The following is a 10,165-nucleotide window of genomic DNA, read 5'->3' as shown; positions in this document are numbered from 1 at the left end:
CCCAGCTTGATTCTAAATAAAAAGCTTGGAGGCAGGATGAAAAACAGTGATTGTATTGCTGTAGTTTGGTAGCTTTGAAATCTGGGAATGTGTGTGTGTGTGTTTGGACCTATGTCTATGACTTATTTGGTTCTTTTCCTATACATTTTCCAATGTCAGCTGAATCTTCTGTCTTTAAATTAAAGGCTCTTAAGGGTGACCCAAGTGTCACAGCTACTTGTGGCCATTTAACACACATTCAACGGAAAAAGCTTTTCATTAAGAGTGAATGGGGAGACCTCATTCTTTTCCTCATGTGGGTCAAGGTTACATCACAATTCTCCTGAACTTTAAAAGTTTTAAATGGATGCAATTTCACATGGTGTTCAGAGTAAGTGGTTCTAGAGAAACTCCACTTCAGAACGGAGCAATGACTTGACAAATGTGTCATATCTTGCTCTTTTTTTTTTTTTTAAGTCCTGCTGCTTTGAATTGCCATATTCAAGCTGCTCTGACTCCCAGCACTGTGACGATTTGAATAAGCTCGCCTTTCTCTAGTTAATTCCATCCCAGCTGATGCAGTGTCGTGGAACGGAGCTGACTGAAAAGCTGCTTTTTATTAAAGAGCACAGATGACCCCTGAGAGGTACAAAGTGAAATCATCATCCGAGTACATCTGGGAATGCTTTGCAGGATGCGGGTGGTGCCGCTCCTCTGTGTGACAGCAGTGACGGGCTGGGGGGTTTGTGAGGCAGCAGAGGATGCACATGGATTCTACTTTCCAAGATTTCCCGAGAGGAGGCAAAGGCAGGAGAGGAATGTTCCTGAGGGACTTGCACTCCTTCGCTATCGCCGCGCGCCTCTAAGAGCGACAGCTGCAAATGGCCCCGCGGACACAATGGGGCCTTGTCCGGCCAGAGATGTCCACCCGGGGACACGGAGCCAACTGCCTCCCGCTGCTGGATCACTGCCAGCTCCTGCTCAGGCCCTTTGCTCCAAGGGTGCTGCTTCTGCCTCCTCAAGGAAAACGTTACCCTCTGTACCTCTGTCTCTTTTTTTTTTTTTTTTTTTTTTTTCCCAGCCAGGTGATTTATCTGGGGGTTTGGGTTGGTTCCTGGCAGAAGAGAAGAAATCCCAAAGGACCCATGTGTTCTCCATCCTATAATGATTGTCTTCCATCGGGAGCTATGTGGTGGCACTGTTTCAGATCTCTTTTTTGATAAAAAAGCTACGGTCTAGTTAGTCATACTAATGCTCCTTTTACTAACCAGATTTTGGAAATAACTTCAGGTTGCAGCTCCTCTGGAGAAAAAAATTGACTTGGACCTACACAGCAAATAGAAGAAAACAGTTCTTTGCAAGTCTTACATGATTCTATAATTACCAGGTAGAGCAGGCAGTGTTAGAAAAATGAGAATTTTTTTTTTTTTCTCTTGGGTTAGGTACTATATGCTTTGTATTTAACATACAAATGTATCTGAGCTCACTTCCAGGAGCTCTGGAACGCGAGGTCATTGCCACGATGCCATGGAAATGGCAGCTGGATTTTGTGGTGTAGAGCCACGCTGGGTTGCATGAGAGCTCGTGAATGTCTCTCCAGATGAAAGAGAATGTGACAGCGGGATGAAGTGAAGCTGTGGAGCCTCCACAGGTTAATTTAAATATGCCCCAAGTGGTCACCACTGTGTCTGTTCTACTTCCCACGGTGGAATGACCATCCAAGGATGCTGTTTGCTGTTGGAAGGCGGTTTGCTGCAGGGATTTCCAGCAATTAGGGCACTGAAGTGCACATTTCAGTCCTTCAACCCCAAATTCATCAGGGGGCTGTTTGAGGTTACTCCTCCGTGTTTGCAGAGTGCCAGACTGTCAGAGCCTGTTGCAACGTAGCTCATAAAAATTACTTATTTTTCCTGATATTTCTGAGATCTTGTTTCAAGAAGCCAAGAGAACTCTGTGTAAAATGATGGTGTAATTAGACAGTAAGTTCAGCTGACCTACTGCCCTAATTGCATGGGTGGGTGATAGATTTGGCCAAGGCTGCCATCTGTTTCCAACGGCGGAGGCCTCAGATCTGTAAGGTCTGGGTTGGAGGAAAAAGGGAAGTACAACAAGCTGGAATTCTTGCTTTGCTTAGTGTCTCAAAGCTTGTGATGAGAGATGAGGTTAGGAAACAGTAATTTAGCAATAAAAGGAATGGGTAGGTAAGGTTCCCATGTTCCATGCTGGAGGAACCCATGGTTGGGGTGAGATTTTGCCCTCAGAGTTGGGGTGTTTCTCCAAAGACTGCTCCATTACACCAATGCTGGGGTGGGTGAGGGCGTTACCCGAGGGGGGATAATGCCTAACAAATGGAAAGTATTTGCTCATGTTTATGGTTCCATATCATAAAGACAGGTGGGAGAGGATTAGTTCCTCTGTCTGTGATAAAGCAAATCTGTTAAGAGGGATTAAAGGGGCTAGATGAAGTGTTTTAATGGACTTATATGAAGTAATAGATTTTTGTCCTGGAGGAATGTTCAGGACTCACTGATACTTCTGCATTTCTTGTTCTGCTAAAATTACCTCCAAATTCTAAGGAATCCTGAATAATTGTTGGCTTTCTTCCAGCTGGAGCATTTGTGTCAGTCATGGTGGTGCTTCAAAAAACCTGGAATAAAATTCTCTTCTGCTGTCACACAGCTGGATTTACCAGCCTTCCACAGTACAGGGGGCTGCACGGGCCTTGTTTTGATGACTCTTCATTTGGAGGGCAGTTTGCTTTTGGGGCAGCTCTTAATCATTTATCCTGTGGTTGTGTTTCACCTTCCTCTGGCTGTTGGAAGGAGCCAAGGCATGACTTCTCCTCTTGGCATCAGTAACCCAGCCATGGTGGAGCCCGTGGTAAGGAGCTCTCTGCTCACTGGAAGGATCTGCTCAAAAACCTCGTGATATCCAGAGTGGTATTTACAGCTCTGTTTATATTTGTGACAAATGGATGCAGTAAAATTGGTTTTCCCAGGAGCTGCCATTCCCACTGCTCTTGGTGAAGGTGTATTGAGATACTGCCTCGTTTACTTACCAATAAATACAAATTTGGGAAAGTTTTCCTGGAAGCCACTCAGGGTTTGGCTTTTTAGTTTAAGTATGTACGGGTGAGACACTAGTCTTAATGAATAATTTTTTATTTTAGCATTCAAAAAGAGCAAGAAATTCGCCTGAATTTTTCAATATTCCTGATACGTGCATGGGGCAGTATTGTCAGAGAAACAGTGTTTCTGCAGGAGAAGTACATATTCCAAAATTAGCTTGGAAGTGTGGTAGCTCTTTATTTCAGAGCAGAGAAACATGGAATTGGTCAGTCCTTGGAGAAAGGTGTGCCTGATAGCCGTGGCTCTGGCCTTGTAAGCACGCCCTGTTTTGTGAACCTTTGTCTACACATTCGGTGCCCCGACCTGAAAACAAACATCCTGCAGAACACGATGTCAGGAGGCACAAACAGCCTGACAGAGGCTCTGCCCCCAGGGGCTGAACCCCATTGTGTTTGTGCAAGAAGGAGCACAATGGGACATCCTGCCTGACCCCGCAGGGTCGCTGCCGGAGTATGAGTGGGTTTATTCCATGGAATATTTCTTCTGAATGGAGCTGATGGATTTACACCAGTGAATGAGCTGGCCAGGCGGCAGTGCTTGCACTGCCTTAGGAATGCCCAGTGCTCATAAATGTTAGGATGTTCTTAATTTGTGGGATAAAGTGACTGTGAGGAGGAGCTGGAGCTCCCTAAATAGGCTGAAATTACATAACTGATTAACTATTTAATGGCTATTTGAAATGAAACCTCCTGGGTTTTGGCACATGCTTCGATTTCCAAACCACCTGAGAGTTCTTGCAGTGCCTCAAGAGGATTCCTCTTTCACCCTCCAAGCACGAGGAAGAGATGAATTTACGTGACCTGGTGAAGGTTCTCTCCAAAGCTTTGTTTCTTGTGTGATATCTGATTTGTTGTTTTTGGATCTGTGCACTTTAGGTAGCACACTTCCAGATGAAAATGAATAAACTGAAAGGAAGAGGGAAGTGCTGGAGCTTTCCTCTAACCTGGATATTGGGAGATTGCACAGTACCTTCTTTTTATACCAAAGTCTTACCTAAATCCAGCCTCATTTACCTGACCCCTTCTTTTCAGGGAATAATTTTCCACTTGTTCATTTTTCTACATGGCATGCAAAGGTCTTCTGGATGAAATGTGCTACGGCTACAGGAGCACCTGTGCTGCCACTGAGGCACATTTTGATTTAATACATTTTTACATGTCCTGTATCTCATCCAGTTCAAGGTGAGGATAAACCTGGTTAATCAGGGTGGAAAATACAGGATAGTTGGATGTTGTGAATTTGTTTTGTTCTGAAATTCAACTTCAGGTATGAACTTTGCCAAACTTTGGCTGTACCTGGGCTTGAATTTACTGATCTACCAAGAGTATGTGAGGAAATACTGTTAAGAGTTGAAAATGCATCAGTTCTGTTGTGTTAAATAGCCAAAGGGTCTCTCTGGAGCAAGTGGTAGAGATAGAAGTTGCCGTTCTGGAGTCTCCACAGAGATTTTTGTAGGGACATTCCAACCTGGAGTTCTAGGGTCTGTATTCTTGTATCTCCACTTTCCATCCCTTGCCCTGCACTAGAGCAAGAGCACTTGCCATGGTAATTCCAGAGTCATCCATCACTACAGCCAGCTGCAGATAACATCCCCTGGAAAAGTCAACCTCCTCTGCTCTCCCTCCTGACAGTTCTCACACACTGGGGTTGGGACAACTTCACCTGCTCAGGTGGCGAAAACTGCAAAGTATCTCCGAGCATTTTTCACTTGGCCTTAAATTCTTTTAAGTTAACCATGCCTGATAAAGCAGCTCCAAAGGAAATGCTTCTCTTTGGCTGCTGGGAAAACTGAGGGCTGTGTGGAGTCACACTGTGAGGCACTGGCACAACCAGGAGCCTTTGACCAGCAGTGTTCAATTACTGAGTCATTCTGTGTGAAGGATGGATGGATGGATGGACGGATGGATTGGAAGGAGGGAGGGGAAAAACCTCCCTCCTGGAAACTGTCACACTTTTCTGGAGAATATTTAAAACGAACCATAGATGGGGGTTGTGGTGGGCTAGAAGGATTGTTAATACTCTAGGGGGAAAATATATAATCCCAAGACATGGACCTATTTGAAATGTTCTTGCACACTGTATGGTATGATCCACCTGTAATGAACAGTTTTCACATTTATTAGTTTTTTGGTTGGGTTTTTTGGGGGTTTTGTTGTTGTCTGTTTGTTTGTTTTCATGGCAGCGGTGCTGAAGTCTGGGTGTCAGCGTTTGGATATGTGGGAAACGAGGTAAGAACCTAAATAATACATGTTACTTGCGGGGCTGGAAACTAGAGCCATATCCTATGGCCTTCTAATTAAAACTCTTTATTTCCACAGATTTATTCTGTGGGCCTTACTAAATAGATCAGCCTTGGGTTTCTAATGGTGACTACTTGAGGAGGAATGTCGCCTTTGTTCCCCTGAATGGTGGGGAGCAGATTACTGGGCTGCCAATTTCCTGCTGCCTTTCAGAGCTGCAATTTGAGCCCTATTTGCTCCTGGCTCTTGCACAATTGGAAACAATGGGTGGCTTCTTTCAGGTTTCACTTCAGAGCTCTTAGAAACTGGGGAAGTGGCAAAAGCCCTACTTTACAGGTAATTAACAATAGATAATGTTTGCTCTGCGTTCCCCCCGCCCCCCCAACTTTTTTTTTTTTTTTTTTTTTTTTCTTTTTTTCTTTTTTTCTTTTTTTTTTTTTTTTCCTTTTCTTTTTTAAGAGCTGATAAAGGTAGAAGTACACACCGAGCTCCCAATAGAGAATTCACATGGGCAGTTTTGTGGAGGGAGTCCCGGCCACAACCCCAGAAGGTGATGGTGTGGGTCAAACCTTCCAAGCAAAGGCAGGGAAAGCCACACCAGAAGAGCTGCTGGGCTGCCAGCAATGCTGAGGGCCCTGTTCCAACCAGCCCAGGGTGTGTGAGTGTTTGCTGGTGTGAACCTGCTCTTTGATTTAAGGCCCCTTTTATTGTGGCCTCTATCTCCTTTATTAGGTGCACTCTTCTCATGCCTTGTTGACGTTTATGTAGAATTGTTAAACGTTTTCTTGGGGATATTCCATTCTAGGAAACCACCTGTCCTGTAAAGTTTATCTTAAAATACAGAAGCTTGTTTTACCACATAAAGATAGAAGTGGCTGTTGTTTAATCTTATCTTGCTAGTGAAGCACTGTGGATGCCTATGAAGAGGATACAAAGAGATGCCCTTGCAATGTTATTAAAATTTATCTTTAAAATGGTTTGGGGCAGATGGACAGTGTCTAAACTGGGAGGCTCATGCCTCTCTGTGTGAGAGGTGCTCTCCTTCTCTACCTCCCTGCCTGAAGACACATGACTGTAGGTGGCTGCTGGAACTGCAGACGTGGATGCAGGGCTATGAAGTAAAAACGGGATGTATCCAGCAGCACCTGAGGAAATTCAGTCCGTGCACTCCATCCATGTGTTGCATTTGAACACGTAACCAAAGTATTAAAAAATAAATGGAAACAAGATGCAGTTCTGCTTTTCATGCCTGTGTTTCTGAGTTTCCCATGGGGATTGCAGAATTTCATTAGCTTTAACTGTGAGCATGACTTTTGCTTCTTGTTCTCACCATCTGCAAAGCTTGGACTCAGTAAAATACTTCTGTTTCTCCTCCTTCCTGTCACAGCTGCCCCTCTTACTACTATGACTTCAGTGATATGTTTTAGGCTGTAAATCTTACCACAGAAACTATCCCAGAAGGAGAGAAGTATTGCAGAGTTGCAACATTTTGGATGTATCTCTGCTCCAGAGTGGGAGCAGATGGAAGGATGCCCATGCCCTCTGTTGCTCATCTTCACTGAGCTCTGAAAAAGAGGAGGAAGAGATTCTGAGCAGAGGCTTGGAGCCAAGCTGTAAAACTGCCTCTCTGGTAGGTTTGTTAGGGGATTCTCATTATTTCCCTCTTTCTCCAGTTCCTTGCAGATAATTTAGGAAGACAGAGGAGATCTGAATGAACAAGGCACATGCCCATCACCTTTCCCGCCTGTGAGTCTGCAGCAGTGCTTCTGTGAGATTTTCTGGGCTTTTTCTGGCTCTTCTGTGCTTATGGACAATGCGATTCTATAATATAATAAAACAATGATGAAAATGTCTCCCCCGACAGGAGCTGTATGATGGATAATCCTTTCCTCCTCCTGTGTTCTCTGGGCACAGAGACACGTGGGGATATTTGCACATCCACTCAGTGTACACCAAAGGTTTTCCCCTCCTGCCTCTAAGGCCTCCTAGGCACCCTTGGGCAGACTGTTCTTTGTGTCAGCTCCACTTGTACGTGATGTTCTGCTGCAGAAAATGCAGATGCCTCCCTCATGTTTTTCAGAGGATGTAAATTTGCCAAAACAAATGTCAGGGAGAGGAAGGCCTGACAACTCTGTTTTGATTTTATGTAACCTTTACAATGCCCTTCCTGCAATGCCTCTCAGATAAGGAGGTGGTGTGCCAAAAAAAGAGAATGGTTACAACTCCTGATGACCTCACCCCGTCTCCCTGTTTCAAACAAGGTGCTTTTTGATGGGTTACGAGACATGACATCAGAGTTTTCGCTTTTGTGCCTGCAGCGATGGTGGGGAGCAAACCCACTTGCTGGGCAGAAAGGGCAGCAGGAAAAGTGAGACAGGAAAAGTGTGAGTGACAACAGCCACAATGCAATGGAGGAGTCGGACGAGGTGGTACAGTAATATACCAGAGTCTGAATGGAAAATGCTTTTTAAAATCCTCTACATCCTTCTTCTGCCATCAGTTTGCTTTCAAAGCAGTCTCTCACAACAGGACTGCCACAGGCCCTGGCTAAGGCTGGAGGCTAAAGGCTGTCAGGCTCAGCAAAACCTGGAGTTAAGCACTTCCCCAAGTGAAGGAGCCAGATCTCACCAGGATATGTTTGCAAAGGGAGTGTTTTGTGTGGAGGGGGCTCTGTCTCTGTTGCCCTCCTGCACTGGAAATGCAGGGATGGCCTGTAAAGCCAGACCCCAGATGGAATTTCTTGTCTAAGGAGTCTCAGCTCTAAGTTTCTGCTGAAGCCTCAGCTCAGTCCAGCCATGCAGAGGAGAAGCTACCTGGCAAAGGAGAACAGGTGAAAACACTGAGTCATCTGCAATCATTTCCTTAACAAAAGGGCTCGGTGCTGTCAGGTGGTCCATAGCCTGGGGGTTATACTCTTATCTAGACTTAGGCAGGAAACCATTTGATTTACAACTGGATGTAAGGAATAGCAATTGCTTGCCTCATCTGCACAGTGGATTACTGGCATGTATTTTCCTTAGGTTACAAACCTAGAGGATCCCACATCAGCAAAACATGGCAGTGTGTGTTGTTGGCTAAGCCAGTTAAGATGCTGAGAACATGGCAGACCAATGCTCCAGAGTCTGCAAGTTCAGGATAAAATGAAAAAAATCTGCCCCGAAAGCTCTGAGCAACTCAGCTGGTTGCAAACTCCTTTCTGGCCCTTGAGAGCACCTGGGATGCTCCCCAGAATGAGAAGGCCCAAACTCCCCACGGTGGAGAGGACACCCAGGCCAAGAGCCTTTGGTTATATATTGGTTATATCTTGAGGCAGGTCATAATATGTCTTGATCTCCTTCAGGCTTGTCCTAAGACCTGCAGCCTTAAACCCAAGGGTTTATGATGGGACTACTATGCTGTTCTCCTGCATCTCTTCTGGAGCTCTGCTGGATTTGGTGAATCTGTGCTAAGGGTATCAGCTAAACTTAGCCTGTGATCTGTAATCAAGCTACAGGGACTTGGTCCGAGAATTACAGAATCTGCTCCCAGCAAAATGCTGGGTTTGAGTCAGCTAGACCAAATGGAGGTTCTTACCAAGTTAGTGTTTGTTGGGTGCCTAACTAGAGCTCAGCCTCCTGCAAGGACAGGGGCTTTGATTGCCTTTTGTGATACAAATGTGGCATGTTTAAAGCCCTGTTTGTGGCTGGGAGTGGGACGCTGTTTGTTTGAGGGTATTAACTGTCTGATAGCATGCCTGACCCTCATCGAGGTGGCCCCAGGAGCAGGGTAGCTTGGAAATGTCACTTGCAATTAAAACCTGTATTTTAAAGTGCAGTTCTCCTGCTTGTTCACACTGAGAAGGGTTTCCTATCTTTCAGTCTTTTGGTCGCTGGGCTACACTTAATAGGATGAGATATTTTTTTCCCCCTTTCTCCCTTGAACCACAAAGCTGCCAAGCTATCCAGGAAAGAGGCTTGTAATTAATGCTAAGTGGAGTGGAAAGCAGGGTGGCTTCTCAGCATAGGGCATGCTCTGCCCTCAAAGAATGCTAGTGGAGCTCTGAAACAACTGTGAGTCTCCAGGTTTTTAATCACTGTATGTGAGAGTAGGAGCTGCCCCCACTGCAGTGAAGCAGTTTGGCTCCATTGTGGCTGGAATGTGAATATTGCACTGCCGGGCCAGGGAAGTGTCCCTTTGGGTGGGTTTCTCTTTTAGGGCACTCTGGAAAAGGCTGGATTTACTTCTCTTTAAAAGCTTTGTCTAAGTTCCTGCAGGTTGTGACCTTGCTGTTTGGGGCTGTGATCTTCCTGGTGATAACCTCATCATCTCGCCTTGGCCTGTCCCTAAAGGGTCTGTTCCAGGGACACAGTTTCTCAGCCATCCCCTCCTCCTTGCACACAGCCTTGTTGTTCCAGTAAGTGGTTTCACTTTCTAAAGTGTTGAAAGTGGCTGTTAAAGCAGCAGCTGCCTTAACCTGAAGCTCACCTGCTTTACATTTGGGATTTCCCACCCCCACCTTCAAGCTGTTTTCCCACTGCGTTTGATGAGCCAGTGGAATGCAGTTTCCATGTCTGCTATATGGGTTATACAGACCTCACCCTGGCCAATACTGGGGCAAGGCTTTTTACTCAGCTCTCGGAGAGACGGGGAACGTGGTGGGTAAGTCCTTTGCCTGTGCTTTTCCAACCACTTCTGGGTGTCTAAGAAGTCCTTAGAGAAAAATGCCTGTGACTGCCAAGAACCCCTTAGCTAAGTAAAACTGAGAACAGATCAGTACTGAGTGGTAAGGGAAAAGAAAAAAAAAGAAGCAGGAAGAGTGACATCAGGGTTTTTTAACCC

This window comes from Sylvia atricapilla, chromosome 4 (genome assembly GCF_009819655.1).
Source record: "Sylvia atricapilla isolate bSylAtr1 chromosome 4, bSylAtr1.pri, whole genome shotgun sequence".
NCBI classification, from domain to species: domain Eukaryota; kingdom Metazoa; phylum Chordata; class Aves; order Passeriformes; family Sylviidae; genus Sylvia; species Sylvia atricapilla.
Note: the sequence above shows the minus strand (reverse complement) of the source record.